This window comes from Stenella coeruleoalba (genome assembly GCF_951394435.1).
Source record: "Stenella coeruleoalba genome assembly, contig: scaffold_152, whole genome shotgun sequence".
Lineage (NCBI taxonomy): Eukaryota > Metazoa > Chordata > Mammalia > Artiodactyla > Delphinidae > Stenella > Stenella coeruleoalba.
In genome coordinates, this window is record NW_027645953.1 from 682,852 (window position 1) to 701,774 (window position 18,923).

General features: G+C 43.8%; 1 long non-coding RNA gene across 1 annotated transcript in view; it reads left to right on the forward strand.

The window, feature by feature from the left end:
- The window catches only part of LOC307181247, a 559,683-nt gene extending 552,123 nt beyond the window's left edge, over positions 1-7,560 (forward strand). Inside the window, exon 3 of the long non-coding RNA XR_013826220.1 lies at positions 7,458-7,560. This is a non-coding gene — a long non-coding RNA (uncharacterized lncRNA). The remainder of the gene's footprint in view (positions 1-7,457) is intronic.
- Positions 7,561-18,923: the final 11,363 nt, after the last annotated feature.

The window sequence follows — 18,923 nt, forward strand, 5'->3', positions numbered from 1 at the left end:
CCGTGGAATGGGTACCATGCAATATGACTTCAAAGGGTCTTCATTTGCTCACCGAACCTCTCCAATCCTATCACTGCTGCGTTTATGCCCCTGTACACATGCTTGATTCTCTTTCGGAGACATAGCAATCCATAGGTTTTAAGATACTTACAAATCAGGTACATTCCTAGGCGTTTAATATGCGGTGTTGAGTCCATTTCGTTGAGCAAGGAGTAGCTCTTGTCTATTCCATATTTGGCTTAAGGAACTTTATCTGTGCTCATTTCAATCTCTGGTTTTATGCAGCACCCCAACTCACCTTTCCCCTTAAGCAAGCATAAGTTGGTTTTCTAAATTTGAGACCCTGTTCTGTTCTGTAATTCAGTTCCTGTGTAGCCAAGTTTCCATTCCGTGTATTACTGATATCTTATGATGTTTCTTTTTCTGTGTGACTTATTTCAGTTAGAATCATCATACCTGAATCCACTCATTGTGCTGCTAAGGGCCTGATGACACAGATTTCATTGCTGAGTGATATTGCTTTGTAAGTAAATACCACAACTTCTTTCTCCATTTTTCACTTTCTGCGATGTTGAACTTGTACTGTAAACGAGGTTCTTGTAAACAGAGCCGTTCCAAACTTTGGGGTGGCTGTGTCTTTTTGATTTTAATTTCCCTAAGCTATAGGACCATAAGTGGAAGTGCCCTAGGTTCTGTTGCTTTGTTTTTTAGATGTTTCAGGAAACACCATACACTTCTCCCGAGTGGTTGTTGGCAATTTACATCCCGCCCATCAGCATAACAAGGCTCCCAGTTCTCCATGGCCTGTCCTGCCTTTCTGGATTTTACACTTTTTTCAGATGGCCCTTTTCACCCGGGGGAAGTGAGACTTCATTGTAGTGCAGATTTCCTTTGCAAGCTTGCTTGGTTGGCCAAAAAGGGCGTATGCGTTTTTTCCTGAATATATTCAGGAAAAAACGCATACGCCCTTTTTGGCCAAGTGCATCATTGTGGACGTTCTGCCTCTTTTCCTATGCTTTCAATGCAATTCCAGTCTACCTCCTGAAATCGGTTTCCTGCAATTCTGCCCCGCTTTCAAGTCCTCTTGGCAGCCTTACTTCAGTCTATTTTTGGACGATAGCTGTCATTTATAACTCTGCAGGTTTGTGAATTACAGTGCCCCTGAGCTCCTTTCTTCAACTCGCTTTCTTGTGAGCTGGCTACAACACCGCAGGATGGCTTCTGGCCGTAATCTTGTTCCGGAATGGCACGCTGAGCCTTTGGTTAATTCCTCTTCCTGGTGGGAAATGAGAGTTAAATTTGCCCGTCCAGACACCTCCAGCTAGTCTCTCATTTGTTCTCGCTATTCCTGTTCATCTTCCGCAGAAATTGCAAACTGGGCCAAACAGGAGGTTAAAGGGACTGACTCTCCAAGTCGGGAGAGTGTTAGTAAAGCGTCTGAAATGTTGCACGCGAGAACCAGGGTACGAAAACTGAGACATATTTGAACACGTCTCCCGATCACATGGTTGATCATACTCTAGGTTCCACATGCATGTTTTAGCTGAAGGAAGAATACCTTAAACCCGGGTAGTTGAAACCCGTGGAATGGGTACCATGCAATATGACTTCAAAGGGTCTTCATTTGCTCACCGAACCTCTCCAATCCTATCACTGCTGCGTTTATGCCCCTGTACACATGCTTGATTCTCTTTCGGAGACATAGCAATCCATAGGTTTTAAGATACTTACAAATCAGGTACATTCTTAGGCGTTTAATATGCGGTGTTGAGTCCATTTCGTTGAGCAAGGAGTAGCTCTTGTCTATTCCATATTTGGCTTAAGGAACTTTATCTGTGCTCATTTCAATCTCTGGTTTTATGCAGCACCCAACTCACCTTTCCCCTTAAGCAAGCATAAGTTTGTTTTCTAAATTTGAGACCCTGTTCTGTTCTGTAATTCAGTTCCTGTGTAGCCAAGTTTCCATTCCGTGTATTACTGATATCTTATGATGTTTCTTTTTCTGTGTGACTTATTTCAGTTAGAATCATCATACCTGAATCCACTCATTGTGCTGCTAAGGGCCTGATGACACAGATTTCATTGCTGAGTGATATTGCTTTGTAAGTAAATACCACAACTTCTTTCTCCATTTTTCACTTTCTGCGATGTTGAACTTGTACTGTAAATGAGGTTCTTGTAAACAGAGCCGTTCCAAACTTTGGGGTGGCTGTGTCTTTTTGATTTTAATTTCCCTAAGCTAAAGGACCATAAGTGGAAGTGCCCTAGGTTCTGTTGCTTTGTTTTTTAGATGTTTCAGGAAACACCATACACTTCTCCCGAGTGGTTGTTGGCAATTTACATCCCGCCCATCAGCATAACAAGGCTCCCAGTTCTCCATGGCCTGTCCTGCCTTTCTGGATTTTACACTTTTTTCAGATGGCCCTTTTGACCCGGGGGAAGTGAGACTTCATTGTAGTGCAGATTTCCTTTGCAAGCTTGCTTGGTTGGCCAAAAAGGGCGTATGCGTTTTTTCCTGAATATATTCAGGAAAAAACGCATACGCCCTTTTTGGCCAAGTGCATCATTGTGGACGTTCTGCCTCTTTTCCTATGCTTTCAATGCAATTCCAGTCTACCTCCTGAAATCGGTTTCCTGCAATTCTGCCCCGCTTTCAAGTCCTCTTGGCAGCCTTACTTCAGTCTATTTTTGGACGATAGCTGTCATTTATAACTCTGCAGGTTTGTGAATTACAGTGCCCCTGAGCTCATTTCTTCAACTCACTTTCTTGTGAGCTGGCTAGAACACCGCAGGATGGCTTCAGGCCCTAATCTGCTTCCGGAATGGCACGCTGAGCCTTTGGTTAATTCCTCTTCCTGGTGGGAAATGAGAGTTAAATTTGCCCGTCCAGACACCTCCAGCTAGTCTCTCATTGGTTCTCGCTATTCCTGTTCATCTTCCGCAGAAATTGCAAACTGGGCCAAACAGGAGGTTAAAGGGACTGACTCTCCAAGTCGGGAGAGTGTTAGTAAAGTGTCTGGAATGTTGCACGCGAGTACCAGGGTACGAAAACTGAGACATATTTGAACACGTCTCCCGATCACATGGTTGATCATACTCTAGGTTCCACATGCATGTTTTAGCTGAAGGAAGAATACCTTAAACCTGGGTAGTTGAAACCCGTGGAATGGGTACCATGCAATATGACTTCAAAGGGTCTTCATTTGCTCACCGAACCTCTCCAATCCTATCACAGCTGCGTTTATGCCCCTGTACACATGCTTGATTCTCTTTCGGAGACATAGCAATCCATAGGTTTTAAGATACTTACAACTCAGGTACATTCTTAGGCGTTTAATATGGGGTGTTGAGTCCATTTCGTTGAGCAAGGAGTAGCTCTTGTCTATTCCATATTTGGCTTAAGGAACTTTATCTGTGCCCATTTCAATCTCTGGTTTTATGCAGCACCCCAACTCACCTTTACCCTTAAGCAAGCATAAGTTGGTTTTCTAAATTTGAGACCCTGTTCTATTCTGTAATTCAGTTCCTGTGTAGCCAAGTTTCCATTCCGTGTATTACTGATATCTTATGATGTTTCTTTTTCTGTGTGACTTATTTCAGTTAGAATCATCATACCTGAATCCACTCATTTTGCTGCTAAGGGCCTGATGACACAGATTTCATTGGTGAGTGATATTGCTTTGTAAGTAAATACCACAACTTCTTTATCCATTTTTCACTTTCTGCGATGTTGAACTTGTACTGTAAACGAGGTTCTTGTAAACAGAGACGTTCCAAACTTTGGGGTGGCTGTGTCTTTTTGATTTTAAATTCCCTAAGCTATAGGACCATAAGTGGAAGTGCCCTACGCTCTGTTGCTTTGTTTTTTAGATGTTTCAGGAAACACCATACACTTCTCCCGAGTGGTTGTTGGCAATTTACATCCCGCCCATCAGCATAACAAGGCTCCCAGTTCTCCATGGCCTGTCCTGCTTTTCTGGATTTTACACTTTTTTCAGATGGCCCTTTTGACCGGGGGGATGTGAGACTTCATTGTAGTGCAGATTTCCTTTGCAAGCTTGCTTGGTTGGCCAAAAAGGGCGTATGCGTTTTTTCCTGAATATATTCAGGAAAAAACGCATACGCCCTTTTTGGCCAAGTGCATCATTGTGGACGTTCTGCCTCTTTTCCTATGCTTTCAATGCAATTCCAGTCTACCTCCTGAAATCGGTTTCCTGCAATTCTGCCCCACTTTCAAGTCCTCTTGGCAGCCTTACTTCAGTCTATTTTTGGACGATAGCTGTCATTTATAACTCTGCAGGTTTGTGAATTACAGTGCCCCTGAGCTCCTTTCTTCAACTCGCTTTCTTGTGACCTGGCCGCAACACCGCAGGATGGCTTCAGGCCCTAATCTGGTTCTGGCACGGCACGCTGAGCCTTTGGTTAATTCCTCTTCCTGGTGGGAAATGAGAGTTAAATTTGCCCGTCCAGACACCTCCAGCTAGTCTCTCTTTGGTACTCGCTATTCCTGTTCATCTTCCACAGAAATTGCAAACTGGGCCAAACAGGAGGTTAAAGGGACTGACTCTCCAAGTCGGGAGAGTGTTAGTAAAGCGTCTGGAATGTTGCACCCGAGTACCAGGGTACGAAAACTGAGACATATTTGAACACGTCTCCCGATCACATGGTTGATCATACTCTAGGGACACATGCATGTTTTAGCTGAAGGAAGAATATCTTAAACCTGGGTAGTTGAAACCCGTGGAATGGGTACCATGCAATATGACTTCAAAGGGTCTTCATTTGCTCACTGAACCTCTCCAATCCTATCACTGCTGCGTTTATGCCCCTGTACACATGCTTGATTCTCTTTCGGAGACATAGCAATCCATAGGTTTTAAGATACTTGCAAGTCATGTACATTCTTAGGCGTTTAATATGCGGTGTTGAGTCCATTTCGTTGAGCAAGGAGTAGCTCTTGTCTATTCCATATTTGGCTTAAGGAACTTTATCTGTGCTCATTTCAATCTCTGGTTTTATGCAGCACCCCAACTCACCTTTACCCTTAAGCAAGCATAAGTTGGTTTTCTAAATTTGAGACCCTGTTCTGTTCTGTAATTCAGTTCCCGTGTAGCCAAGTTTCCATTCCGTGTATTACTGATATCTTATGATGTTTCTTTTTCTGTGTGACTTATTTCAGTTAGAATCATCATACCTGAATCCACTCATTGTGCTGCTAAGGGCCTGATGACACAGATTTCATTGCTGAGTGATATTGCTTTGTAAGTAAATACCACAACTTCTTTATCCATTTTTCACTTTCTGCGATGTTGAACTTGTACTGTAAACGAGTTTCTTGTAAACAGAGGCGTCCCAAACTTTTTGGTGGCTGTGTCTTTTTGATTTTAATTTCCCTAAGCTATAGGACCATAAGTGGAAGTGCCCTACGCTCTGTTGCTTTGTTTTTTAGATGTTTCAGGAAACACCATACACTTCTCCCGAGTGGTTGTTGGCAATTTACATCCCGCCCATCAGCATAACAAGGCTCCCAGTTCTCCATGGCCTGTCCTGCCTTTCTGGATTTTACACTTTTTTCAGATGGCCCTTTTGACCCGGGGGAAGTGAGACTTCATTGTAGTGCAGATTTCCTTTGCAAGCTTGCTTGGTTGGCCAAAAAGGGCGTATGCGTTTTTTCCTGAATATATTCAAGAAAAAACGCATATGCCCTTTTTGGCCAAGTGCATCATTGTGGACGTTCTGCCTCTTTACCTATGCTTTCAATGCAATTCCAGTCTACCTCCTGAAATCGGTTTCCTGCAATTCTGCCCCGCTTTCAATTCCTCTTGGCAGCCTTACTTCAGTCTATTTTTGGACGATAGCTGTCATTTATAACTCTGCAGGTTTGTGAATTACAGTGCCCCTGAGCTCCTTTCTTCAACTCGCTTTCTTTTGAGCTGGCCGCAACACCGCAGGATGGCTTAAGGCCCTAATCTGGATCCGTTACGGCACACTGAGCCTTTGGTTATTTCCTCTTCCTGGTGGGAAATGAGAGTTAAATTTGCCCGTCCAGACACCTCCAGCTAGCCTCTCATTGGTTCTCGCTATTCCTGTTCATCTTCCGCAGAAATTACAAACTGGGCCAAACAGGAGGTTAAAGGCGCTGACTCTCCAAGGGGGGAGAGTATTAGTAAAGCGTCTGGAATGTTGCACCCGAGTACCAGGGGAGGAAAACTGAGACATATTTGAACACGTCTCCCGTTCACATGGTTGATCATACTTGGGTTCCACATGCATGTTTTAGCTGAAGGAAGAATACCTTAAACCTGGAGAGTTGAGACCCGTGGAATGGGTACCATGCAATATGACTTCAAAGGTTCTTCGTTTGCTCACCGAACCTCTCCAATCTTATCACTGCTGTGTTTATGCCCCTGTACACACGCTTGATTCTCTTTTGGAGACATAGCAATCCATAGGTTTTACGATACTTACTAGTCAGGTACATTCTTAAGCGTTTAATATGCGGTGTTGAGTCCATTTCGTTGAGCAAGGAGTAGCTCTTGTCTATTCCATATTTGACTTAAGGAATTTTATCTGTGCTCATTTCAATCTCTGGTTTTATGCAGCACCCCAACTCACCTATCCCCTATGGAAGCATAAGTTGGTTTTCTATATTTGAGACCCTGTTGTGTTTTGGAATTCAGTTCCTGTGTAGCCAAGTTTTCATTCTGTGTATTAGTGATACCTTATGATGTTTCTTTTTCTGTGTGACTTATTTCAGTTAGAATCATCGTACCTGAATCCACTCATTATGCTGCTACGGGCCTGATGACATAGGTTTCATTGCTGAGTGATACTGCATTGTACGTAAGTACCACAAGTTCTTTATCCATTTTTCACTTTCTGTGATATTGAACTTGTACGGTAAATGAGGTTTTTGTAAACAGAGGCGTCCCAAACTTTGGGGTGGCTGTGTCTTTTTGATTTTAATTTCCCTAAGCTATAGGACCATAAGTGGCAGTGCCCTAGGCTCTGTTGCTTTGTTTTTTCGATGTTTCAGGAAACACCATACACTTCTCCCGAGTGTCTGCTGGCAATTTACATCCCGCCCATCAGCATAACAAGGCTCCCAGTTCTCCATGGCCTGTCCTGCCTTTCTGGATTTTACACTTTTTTCAGATGGCCCTTTTGACCGGGGGGAAGTGAGACTTCATTGTAGTGCAGATTTCCTTTGCAAGCTTGCTTGGTTGGCCAAAAAGGGCGTATGCGTTTTTTCCTGAATATATTCAAGAAAAAACGCATACGCCCTTTTTGGCCAAGTGCATCATTGTGGACGTTCTGCCTCTTTACCTATGCTTTCAATGCAATTCCAGTCTACCTCCTGAAATCGGTTTCCTGCAATTCTGCCCCGCTTTCAAGTCCTCTTGGCAGCCTTACTTCAGTCTATTTTTGGACGATAGCTGTCATTTATAACTCTGCAGGTTTGTGAATTACAGTGCCCCTGAGCTCCTTTCTTCAACTCGCTTTCTTTTGAGCTGGCCGCAACACCGCAGGATGGCTTCAGGCCCTAATCTGGTTCCGTTACGGCACACTGAGCCTTTGGTTATTTCCTCTTCCTGGTGGGAAATGAGAGTTAAATTTGCCCGTCCAGACACCTCCAGCTAGCCTCTCATTGGTTCTCGCTATTCCTGTTCATCTTCCGCAGAAATTACAAACTGGGCCAAACAGGAGGTTAAAGGTGCTGACTCTCCAAGGGGGGAGAGTATTAGTAAAGCGTCTGGAATGTTGCACCCGAGTACCAGGGGAGGAAAACTGAGACATATTTGAACACGTCTCCCGTTCACACGGTTGATCATACTCTAGGTTCCACATGCATGTTTTAGCTGAAGGAAGAATACCTTAAAACTGCAGATTTGAGACCCGTGGAATGGGTACCATGCAATACGACTTCAAAGGGTCTTCATATGCTCACCGAACCTCTCCAATCCTATCACTGCTGCGTTTATGCCCCTGTACACACGCTTGATTCTCTTTTGGAGACATAGCAATCCATAGGTTTTAAGGTACTTATTAGTCAGGTACATTCTTAGGCGTTTAGTATGGTGTGTTGAGTCCATTTCGTTGAGCAAGGAGTAGCTCTTGTCTATTCCATATTTGGCTTAAGGCACTTTATCTGTGCTCATTTCAATCTCTGGTTTTATGCAGCACCCAAACTCACCTATCCCCTATGGAAGCATAAGTTGGTTTTCTAAATTTGAGACCCTGTTGTGTTTTGGAATTCAGTTCCTGTGTAGCCAAGTTTTCATTCTGTGTATTAGTGATACCTTATGATGTTTCTTTTTCTGTGTGACTTATTTCAGTTAGAATCATCGTACCTGAATCCACTCATTATGCTGCTACGGGCCTGATGACATAGATTTCATTGCTGAGTGATACTGCATTGTACGTAAGTACCACAAGTTCTTTATCCATTTTTCCCTTTCTGTGATATTGAACTTGTACGGTAAATGAGGTTTTTGTAAACAGGGGCGTCCCAAACTTTGGGGTGGCTGTGTCTTGTTTATTTTAATTTCCCTAAGCTATAGGACCATAAGTGGAAGTGCCCTAGGCTCTGTTGCTTTCTTTTTTTGATGTTTCAGGAAACACCATACACTTCTCCCAAGTGTCTGTTGGCAATTTACATCCCGCCCATCAGCATAACAAGGCTCCCACTTCTCCATGGCCTGTCCTGCCTTTCTGGATTTTACACTTTTTTCAGATGGCCCTTTTGACCGGGGGGAAGTGAGACTTCATTGTAGTGCAGATTTCCTTTGCAAGCTTGCTTGGTTGGCCAAAAAGGGCGTATGCGTTTTTTCCTGAATATATTCAGGAAAAAACGCATACGCCCTTTTTGGCCAAGTGCATCATTGTGGACGTTCTGCCTCCTTTCCTATGCTTGAAATGCAATTCCAGTCTATCTCCTGAAATCGGTTTCCTGCAATTCTGCCCCGCTTTCAAGTCCTCTTGGCAGCCTTACTTCAGTATATTTTTGGTCGATAGCTGTCATTTATAACTCTGCAGGTTTGTGAATTACAGTGCCCCTGAGCTCCTTTCTTCAACTCGCTTTCTTTTGAGCAGGCCGCAACACCGCAAGATGGCTTCAGGCCCTAATCTGGTTCCGGCACGGCAGGCTGAGCCTTTGGTTATTTCCTCTTCCTGGTGGGAAATGAGAGTTAAATTTGCCCGTCCAGACACCTCCAGCTAGTCTCTCATTGGTTCTCCCTATTCCTGTTCATCTTCCGCAGAAATTGCAAACTGGGCCAAACAGGAGGTTAAAGGTGCTGACTCTCCAAGTGGGGAGAGTGTTAGTAAAGCGTCTGGAATGTTGCACCCGAGTACCAGGGGAGAAGAACTGAGACACATTTGAACACCTCTCCCTTTCACACGGTTGATCATACTCTGGGTTCCACATGCATGTTTTTGCTGAAGGAAGAATACCTTAAACCTGCAGAGTTGAGACCCATGGAATGGGTACCATGCAATATGACTTCAAAGGGTCTTCATTTGCTCACCGAAACTCTCCAATCCTATCACTGCTGCGTTTACGCCCCTGTACACAGGCTTCATTCTCTTTTGGAGACATAGCAATCCATAGGTTTTACTAGTCATGTACCTTCTTAGGCGTTTAATATGGGGTGTTGAGTCCATTTCGTTGAGCAAGGAGTAGCTCTTGTCTATTCCATATTTGGCTTAAGGAACTTTATCTGTGCTCATTTCAATCTCTGGTTTTATGCAGCACCCCAACTCACCTTTCCCCTTAAGCAAGCATAAGTTGCTTTTCTAAATTTGAGACCCTGTTCTGTTTTGGAATTCAGTTCCTATGTAGCCAAGTTTACATTCTGTGTATTAGTGATATCTTATGATGTTTCTTTTTCTGTGTGACTTATTTCAGTTAGAATCATCATACCTGAATCCACTCATTATGCTGCTACGGGCCTGATGACATAGATTTCATTGCTGAGTGATACTGCATTGTACGTAAGTACCACAAGTTCTTTATCCATTTTTCACTTTCTGTGATATTGAACTTATATGGTAAATGAGGTTCTTGTAAACAGAGGCGTCCCAAACTTTGGGGTGGCTGTGTCTTTTTTATTTTAATTTCCCTAAGCTATACGACCATAAGTGGAAGTGCGCTAGGCTGTGTTGCTTTGTTTTTTAGATGTTTCAGGAAACACCATACACTTCTCCCGAGTGGTTGTTGGCAATTTACATCCCGCCCATCAGCATAACAAGGCTCCCAGTTCTCCATGGCCTGTCCTGCCTTTCTGGATTTTACACTTTTTTCAGATGGCCCTTTTGACCGGGGGGAAGTGAGACTTCATTGTAGTGCAGATTTCCTTTGCAAGCTTGCTTGGTTGGCCAAAAAGGGCGTATGCGTTTTTTCCTGAATATATTCAGGAAAAAACGCATACGCCCTTTTTGGCCAAGTGCATCATTGTGGACGTTCTGCCTCCTTCCCTATGCTTGAAATGCAATTCCAGTCTACCTCCTGAAATCGGTTTCCTGCAATTCTGCCCCGCTTTCAAGTCCTCTTGGCAGCCTTACTTCAGTATATTTTTGGACGATAGCTGTCATTTATAACTCTGCATGTTTGTGAATTACAGTGCCCCTGAGCTCCTTTCTTCAACTCGCTTTCTTTTGACCTGGCCGCAACACCGCAGTATGGCTTGAGGCCCTAATCTGGTTCCGGCACAGCACGCTGAGCCTTTGGTTATTTCCTCATCCTGGTGGGAAATGAGAGTTAAATTTGCCCGTCCAGACACCTCCAGCTAGTCTCTCATTGGTTCTCGCTATTCCTGTTCATCTTCCGCAGAAATTGCAAACTGGGCCAAACAGGAGGTTAAAGGGACTGACTCTCCAAGTGGGGAGAGTGTTAGTAAAGCGTCTGGAATGTTGCACCCGAGTACCAGGGGAGAAAAACTGAGACATATTTGAACACGTCTCCCGTTCACACGGTTGATCATACTCTGGGTTCCACATGCATGTTTTAGCTGAAGGAAGAATACCTTAAACCTGCAGAGTTGAGACCCATGGAATGGGTACCATGCAATATGACTTCAAAGGGTCTTCATTTGCTCACCGAACCTCTCCAATCCTATCACTGCTGCATTTACGCCCCTGTACACAGGCTTGATTCTCTTTTGGAGACATAGCAATCCATAGGTTTTAAGATACTTACTAGTCATGTACATTCTTAGGCGTTTAATATGGGGTGTTGAGTCCATTTCATTGAGCAAGGAGTAGCTCTTGTCTATTCCATATTTGGCTTAAGGAACTTTATCTGTGCTCATTTCAATCTCTGGTTTTATGCAGCACCCCAACTCACCTTTCCCCTTAAGCAAGCATAAGTTGCTTTTCTAAATTTGAGACCCTGTTCTGTTTTGGAATTCAGTTCCTATGTAGCCAAGTTTACATTCTGTGTATTACTGATATCTTATGATGTTTCTTTTTCTGTGTGACTTATTTCAGTTAGAATCATCGTACCTGAATCCACTCATTATGCTGCTATGGGCCTGATGACATAGATTTCATTGCTGAGTGATACTGCATTGTACGTAAGTACCACAAGTTCTTTATCCATTTTTCACTTTCTGTGATATTGAACTTATATGGTAAATGAGGTTCTTGTAAACAGAGGCGTCCCAAACTTTGGGGTGGCTGTGTCTTTTTTATTTTAATTTCCCTAAGCTATAGGACCATAAGTGGAAGTGCGCTAGGCTGTGTTGCTTTGTTTTTTAGATGTTTCAGGAAACACCATACACTTCTCCCGAGTGTCTGTTGGCAATTTACATCCCGCCCATCAGCATAACAAGGCTCCCAGTTCTCCATGGCCTGTCCTGCCTTTCTGGATTTTACACTTTTTTCAGATGGCCCTTTTGACCGGGGGGAAGTGAGACTTCATTGTAGTGCAGATTTCCTTTGCAAGCTTGCTTGGTTGGCCAAAAAGGGCGTATGCGTTTTTTCCTGAATATATTCAGGAAAAAACGCATACGCCCTTTTTGGCCAAGTGCATCATTGTGGACGTTCTGCCTCCTTCCCTATGCTTGAAATGCAATTCCAGTCTACCTCCTGAAATCGGTTTCCTGCAATTCTGCCCCGCTTTCAAGTCCTCTTGGCAGCCTTACTTCAGTATATTTTTGGACGATAGCTGTCATTTATAACTCTGCATGTTTGTGAATTACAGTGCCCCTGAGCTCCTTTCTTCAACTCGCTTTCTTTTGACCTGGCCGCAACACCGCAGTATGGCTTCAGGCCCTAATCTGGTTCCGGCACAGCACGCTGAGCCTTTGGTTATTTCCTCATCCTGGTGGGAAATGAGAGTTAAATTTGCCCGTCCAGACACCTCCAGCTAGTCTCTCATTGGTTCTCGCTATTCCTGTTCATCTTCCGCAGAAATTGCAAACTGGGCCAAACAGGAGGTTAAAGGGACTGACTCTCCAAGTGGGGAGAGTGTTAGTAAAGCGTCTGGAATGTTGCACCCGAGTACCAGGGGAGAAAAACTGAGACATATTTGAACACGTCTCCCGTTCACACGGTTGATCATACTCTGGGTTCCACATGCATGTTTTAGCTGAAGGAAGAATACCTTAAACCTGCAGAGTTGAGACCCATGGAATGGGTACCATGCAATATGACTTCAAAGGGTCTTCATTTGCTCACCGAACCTCTCCAATCCTATCACTGCTGCATTTACGCCCCTGTACACAGGCTTGATTCTCTTTTGGAGACATAGCAATCCATAGGTTTTAAGATACTTACTAGTCATGTACATTCTTAGGCGTTTAATATGGGGTGTTGAGTCCATTTCATTGAGCAAGGAGTAGCTCTTGTCTATTCCATATTTGGCTTAAGGAACTTTATCTGTGCTCATTTCAATCTCTGGTTTTATGCAGCACCCCAACTCACCTTTCCCCTTAAGCAAGCATAAGTTGCTTTTCTAAATTTGAGACCCTGTTCTGTTTTGGAATTCAGTTCCTATGTAGCCAAGTTTACATTCTGTGTATTACTGATATCTTATGATGTTTCTTTTTCTGTGTGACTTATTTCAGTTAGAATCATCGTACCTGAATCCACTCATTATGCTGCTACGGGCCTGATGACATAGATTTCATTGCTGAGTGATACTGCATTGTACGTAAGTACCACAAGTTCTTTATCCATTTTTCACTTTCTGTGATATTGAACTTATATGGTAAATGAGGTTCTTGTAAACAGAGGCGTCCCAAACTTTGGGGTGGCTGTGTCTTTTTTATTTTAATTTCCCTAAGCTATAGGACCATAAGTGGAAGTGCGCTAGGCTGTGTTGCTTTGTTTTTTAGATGTTTCAGGAAACACCATACACTTCTCCCGAGTGTCTGTTGGCAATTTACATCCCGCCCATCAGCATAACAAGGCTCCCAGTTCTCCATGGCCTGTCCTGCCTTTCTGGATTTTACACTTTTTTCAGATGGCCCTTTTGACCGGGGGGAAGTGAGACTTCATTGTAGTGCAGATTTCCTTTGCAAGCTTGCTTGGTTGGCCAAAAAGGGCGTATGCGTTTTTTCCTGAATATATTCAGGAAAAAACGCATACGCCCTTTTTGACCAAGTGCATCATTGTGGACGTTCTGCCTCTTTTCCTATGCTTTCAATGCAATTCCAGTCTACCTCCTGAAATCGGTTTCCTGCAATTCTGCCCCGCTTTCAAGTCCTCTTGGCAGCCTTATTTCAGTATATTTTTGGACGATAGCTGTCATTTATAACTCTGCAGGTTTGTGAATTACAGTGCCCCTGAGCTCCTTTCTTCAACTCGCTTTCTTTTGAGTAGGCCGCAACATCGCAGGATGGCTTCAGGCCCTAATCTGGTTCCGGCACGACACGCTGAGCCTTTGGTTATTTCCTCATCCTGGTGGGAAATGAGAGTTAAATTTGCCCGTCCAGACACCTCCAGCTAGTCTCTCAATGTTTCTCGCTATTCCTGTTCATCTTCCGCAGAAATTGCAAACTGGGCCAAACAGGAGGTTAAAGGCGCTGACTCTCCAAGTGGGGAGAGTGTTAGTAAAGCGTCTGGAATGTTGCACCCGAGTACCAGGGGAGAAAAACTGAGACATATTTGAACACGTCTCCTGTTCACACGGTTGATCATACTCTGGGTTCCACATGCATGTTTTAGCTGAAGGAAGAATACCTTAAACCTGCAGAGTTGAGATCCGTGGAATGGGTACCATGCAATACGACTTCAAAGGGTCTTCATATGCACACCGAATCTCTCCAATCCTATCACTGCTGCGTTTATGCCCCTGTACACACGCTTGATTCTCTTTTGGAGACATAGCAATCCATAGGTTTTAAGATACTTACTAGTCAGGTACATTCTTAGGCGTTTAATATGGTGTGCTGAGTCCATTTCGTTGAGCAAGGAGTACCTCTTGTCTTTCCATATTTGGCTTAAGGAACTTTATCTGTGCTCATTTCAATCTCTGGTTTTATGCAGCACCCCAACTCACCTTTCCCCTTAAGCAAGCATAAGTTGCTTTTCTAAATTTGAGACCCTGTTCTGTTTTGGAATTCAGTTCCTGTGTAGCCAAGTTTACATTCTGTGTATTAGTGATATCTTATGATGTTTCTTTTTCTGTGTGACTTATTTCAGTTAGAATCATCGTACCTGAATCCACTCATTATGCTGCCACGGCCTGATGACATAGATTTCATTGCTGAGTGATACTGCATTGTACGTAAGTACCACAAGTTCTTTATCCATTTTTCACTTTCTGTTATATTGAACTTGTACGGTAAATGAGGTTCTTGTAAACAGAGACGTCCCAAACTTTGGGGTGGCTGTGTCTTTTTGATTTTAATTTCCCTAAGCTATAGGACCATAAGTGGAAGTGCCCTAGGCTCTGTTGCTTTGTTTTTTTGATGTTTCAGGAAACACCATACACTTCTCCCGAGTGTCTGTTGGCAATTTACATCCCGCCCATCAGCATAACAAGGCTCCCAGTTCTCCATGGCCTGTCCTGCCTTTCTGGATTTTACACTTTTTTCAGATGGCCCTTTTGACCGGGGGGAAGTGAGACTTCATTGTAGTGCAGATTTCCTTTGCAAGCTTGCTTGGTTGGCCAAAAAGGGCGTATGCGTTTTTTCCTGAATATATTCAGGAAAAAACGCATACGCCCTTTTTGGCCAAGTGCATCATTGTGGACGTTCTGCCTCTTTTCCTATGCTTTCAATGCAATTCCAGTCTACCTCCTGAAATCGGTTTCCTGCAATTCTGCCCCGCTTTCAAGTCCTCTTGGCAGCCTTACTTCAGTCTATTTTTGGTCGATAGCTGTCATTTATAACTCTGCAGGTTTGTGAATTACAGTGCCCCTGAGCTCCTTTCTTCAACTCGCTTTCTTTGAGCAGGCCGCAACACCGCAGGATGGCTTCAGGCCCTAATCTGGTTCCGGCACAGCACGCTGAGCCTTTGGTTATTTCCTCTTCCTGGTGGGAAATGAGAGTTAAATTTGCCCGTCCAGACACCTCCAGCTATTCTCTCATTGGTTCTCCCTATTCCTGTTCATCTTCCGCAAAATTGCAAACTGGGCCAAACAGGAGGTTAAAGGCGCTGACTCTCCAAGTGGGGAGAGTGTTAGTAAAGCGTCTGGAATGTTGCACCCGAGTACCAGGGGAGAAGAAGTGAGACACATTTGAACACCTCTCCCGTTCACACGGTTGATCATACTCTGGGTTCCACATGCATGTTTTAGCTGAAGGAAGAATACCTTAAAACTGCAGAGTTGAGACGCGTGGAATGGGTACCATGCAATACGACTTCAAAGGGTCTTCATATGCTCACCGAACCTCTCCAATCCTATCACTGCTGCGTTTATGCCCCTGTACACACGCTTGATTCTCTTTTGGAGACATAGCAATCCATAGGTTTTAAGGTACTTATTAGTCAGGTACATTCTTAGGCGTTTAGTATGCTGTGTTGAGTCCATTTCGTTGAGCAAGGAGTAGCTCTTGTCTATTCCATATTTGGCTTAAGGAACTTTATCTGTGCTCATTTCAATCTCTGGTTTTATGCAGCACCCCAACTCACCTATCCCCTATGGAAGCATAAGTTGGTTTTCTAAATTTGAGACCCTGTTGTGTTTTGGAATTCAGTTCCTGTGTAGCCAAGTTTTCATTCTGTGTATTAGTGATACCTTATGATGTTTCTTTTTCTGTGTGACTTATTTCAGTTAGAATCATCGTACCTGAATCCACTCATTATGCTGCTACGGGCCTGATGACATAGATTTCATTGCTGAGTGATACTGCATTGTACGTAAGTACCACAAGTTCTTTATCCATTTTTCACTTTCTGTGATATTGAACTTGTACGGTAAATGAGGTTTTTGAAAACAGAGGCGTCCCAAACTTTGGGGTGGCTGTGTCCTGTTTATTTTAATTTCCCTAAGCTATAGGACCATAAGTGGAAGTGCCCTAGGCTCTGTTGCTTTGTTTTTTCGATGTTTCAGGAAACACCATACACTTCTCCCGAGTGTCTGTTGGCAATTTACATCCCGCCCATCAGCATAACAAGGCTCCCAGTTCTCCATGGCCTGTCCTGCTTTCTGGATTTTACACTTTTTTCAGATGGCCCTTTTGACCGGGGGGAAGTGAGACTTCATTGTAGTGCAGATTTCCTTTGCAAGCTTGCTTGGTTGGCCAAAAAGGGCGTATGCGTTTTTTCCTGAATATATTCAGGAAAAAACGCATACGCCCTTTTTGGCCAAGTGCATCATTGTGGACGTTCTGCCTCCTTTCCAATGCTTGAAATGCAATTCCAGTCTACCTCCTGAAATCGGTTTCCTGCAATTCTGCCCCGCTTTCAAGTCCTCTTGGCAGCCTTACTTCAGTATATTTTTGGACGATAGCTGTCATTTATAACTCTGCATGTTTGTGAATTACAGTGCCCCTGACTCCTTTCTTCAACTCGCTTTCTTTTGACCTGGCCGCAACACCGCAGGATGGCTTCAGGCCCTAATCTGGTTCCGCCACGGCACGCTGAGACTTTGGTTATTTCCTCATCCTGGTGGGAAATGAGAGTTAAATTTGCCTGTCCAGATACCTCCAGCTAGTCTCTCATTGGTTCTCGCTATTCCTGTTCATCTTCCGCAGAAATTGCAAACTGGGCCAAACAGGAGGTTAAAGGCGCTGACTCTCCAAGTGGGGAGAGTGTTAGTAAAGCGTCTGGAATGTTGCACCCGAGTACCAGGGGAGAAAAACTGAGACATATTTGAACACGTCTCCCGTTCACACGGTTGATCATACTCTGGGTTCCACATGCATGTTTTAGCTGAAGGAAGAATACCTTAAACCTGCAGAGTTGAGACCCGTGGAATGGGTACCATGCAATATGACTTCAAAGGGTCTTCATTTGCTCACCGAACCTCTCCAATCCTATCACTGCTGTGTTTACGCCCCTGTACACAGGCTTGATTCTCTTTTGGAGACATAGCAATCCATAGGTTTTAAGATACTTACTAGTCAGGTACATTCTTAGGCGTTTAATATGGGGTGTTGAGTCCATTTCGTTGAGCAAGGAGTAGCTCTTGTCTATTCCATATTTGGCTTAAGGAACTTTATCTGTGCTCATTTCAATCTCTGGTTTTATGCAGCACCCCAACTCACCTTTCCCCTTAAGCAAGCATAAGTTGCTTTTCTAAATTTGAGACCCTGGTCTGTTTTGGAATTCAGTTCCTGTGTAGCCAAGTTTACATTCCGTGTATTAGTGATATCTTATGATGTTTCTTTTTCTGTGTGACTTATTTCAGTTAGAATCATCGTACCTGAATCCACTCACTATGCTGCTACGGGCCTGATGACATAGATTTCATTGCTGAGTGATACTGCATTGTACGTAAGTACCACAAGTTCTTTATCCATTTTTCACTTTCTGTGATATTGAACTTGTACGGTAAATGAGGTTCTTGTAAAAAGAGGCGTCCCAAAATTTGAGGTGGCTGTGTCTTTTTGATTTTAATTTCCCTAAGCTATAGGACCATAAGTGGAAGTGCCCTAGGCTCTGTTGCTTTGTTTTTTCGATGTTTCAGGAAATACCATACACTTCTTCCCAGTGTCTGTTGGCAATTTACATCCCGCCCATCAGCATAACAAGGCTCCCAGTTCTCCATGGCCTGTCCTGCCTTTCTGGATTTTACACTTTTTTCAGATGGCCCTTTTGACTGGGTGGAAGTGAGACTTCATTGTAGTGCAGATTTCCTTTGCAAGCTTGCTTGGTTGGCCAAAAAGGGCGTATGCGTTTTTTCCTGAATATATTCAGGAAAAAACGCATACGCCCTTTTTTGCCAAGTGCATCATTGTGGACGTTCTGCCTCCTTTCCTATGCTTGAAATGCAATTCCAGTCTACCTCCTGAAATCGGTTTCCTGCAATTCTGCCCCGCTTTCAAGTCCTCTTGGCAGCCTCACTTCAGTATATTTTTGGACGATAGCTGTCATTTATAACTCTGCATGATTGTGAATTACAGTGCCCCTGAGCTCCTTTCTTCAACTCGCTTTCTTTTGAGCTGGCCGCAACACCGCAGGATGGCTTCAGGCCCTAATCTGGTTCCAGCACGGCACGCTGAGCCTTTGGTTATTTCCTCATTCTGGTGGGAAATGAGAGATAAATTTGCCCGTCCAGACACCTCCAGCTAGTCTCTCATTGGTTCTCGCTATTCCTGTTCATCTTCCGCAGAAATTGCAAATTGGGCCAAACAGGAGGTTAAAGGCGCTGACTCTCCAAGTGGGGAGAATTTTAATAAATCATCTGGAATGGTGCACCCGAGTACCAGGGTACAAAAACTGAGACATATTTGAACACGTCTCCCGTTCACACGGTTGATCATACTCTGGGTTCCACATGCATGTTTTAGTTGAAGGAAGAATACCTTAAA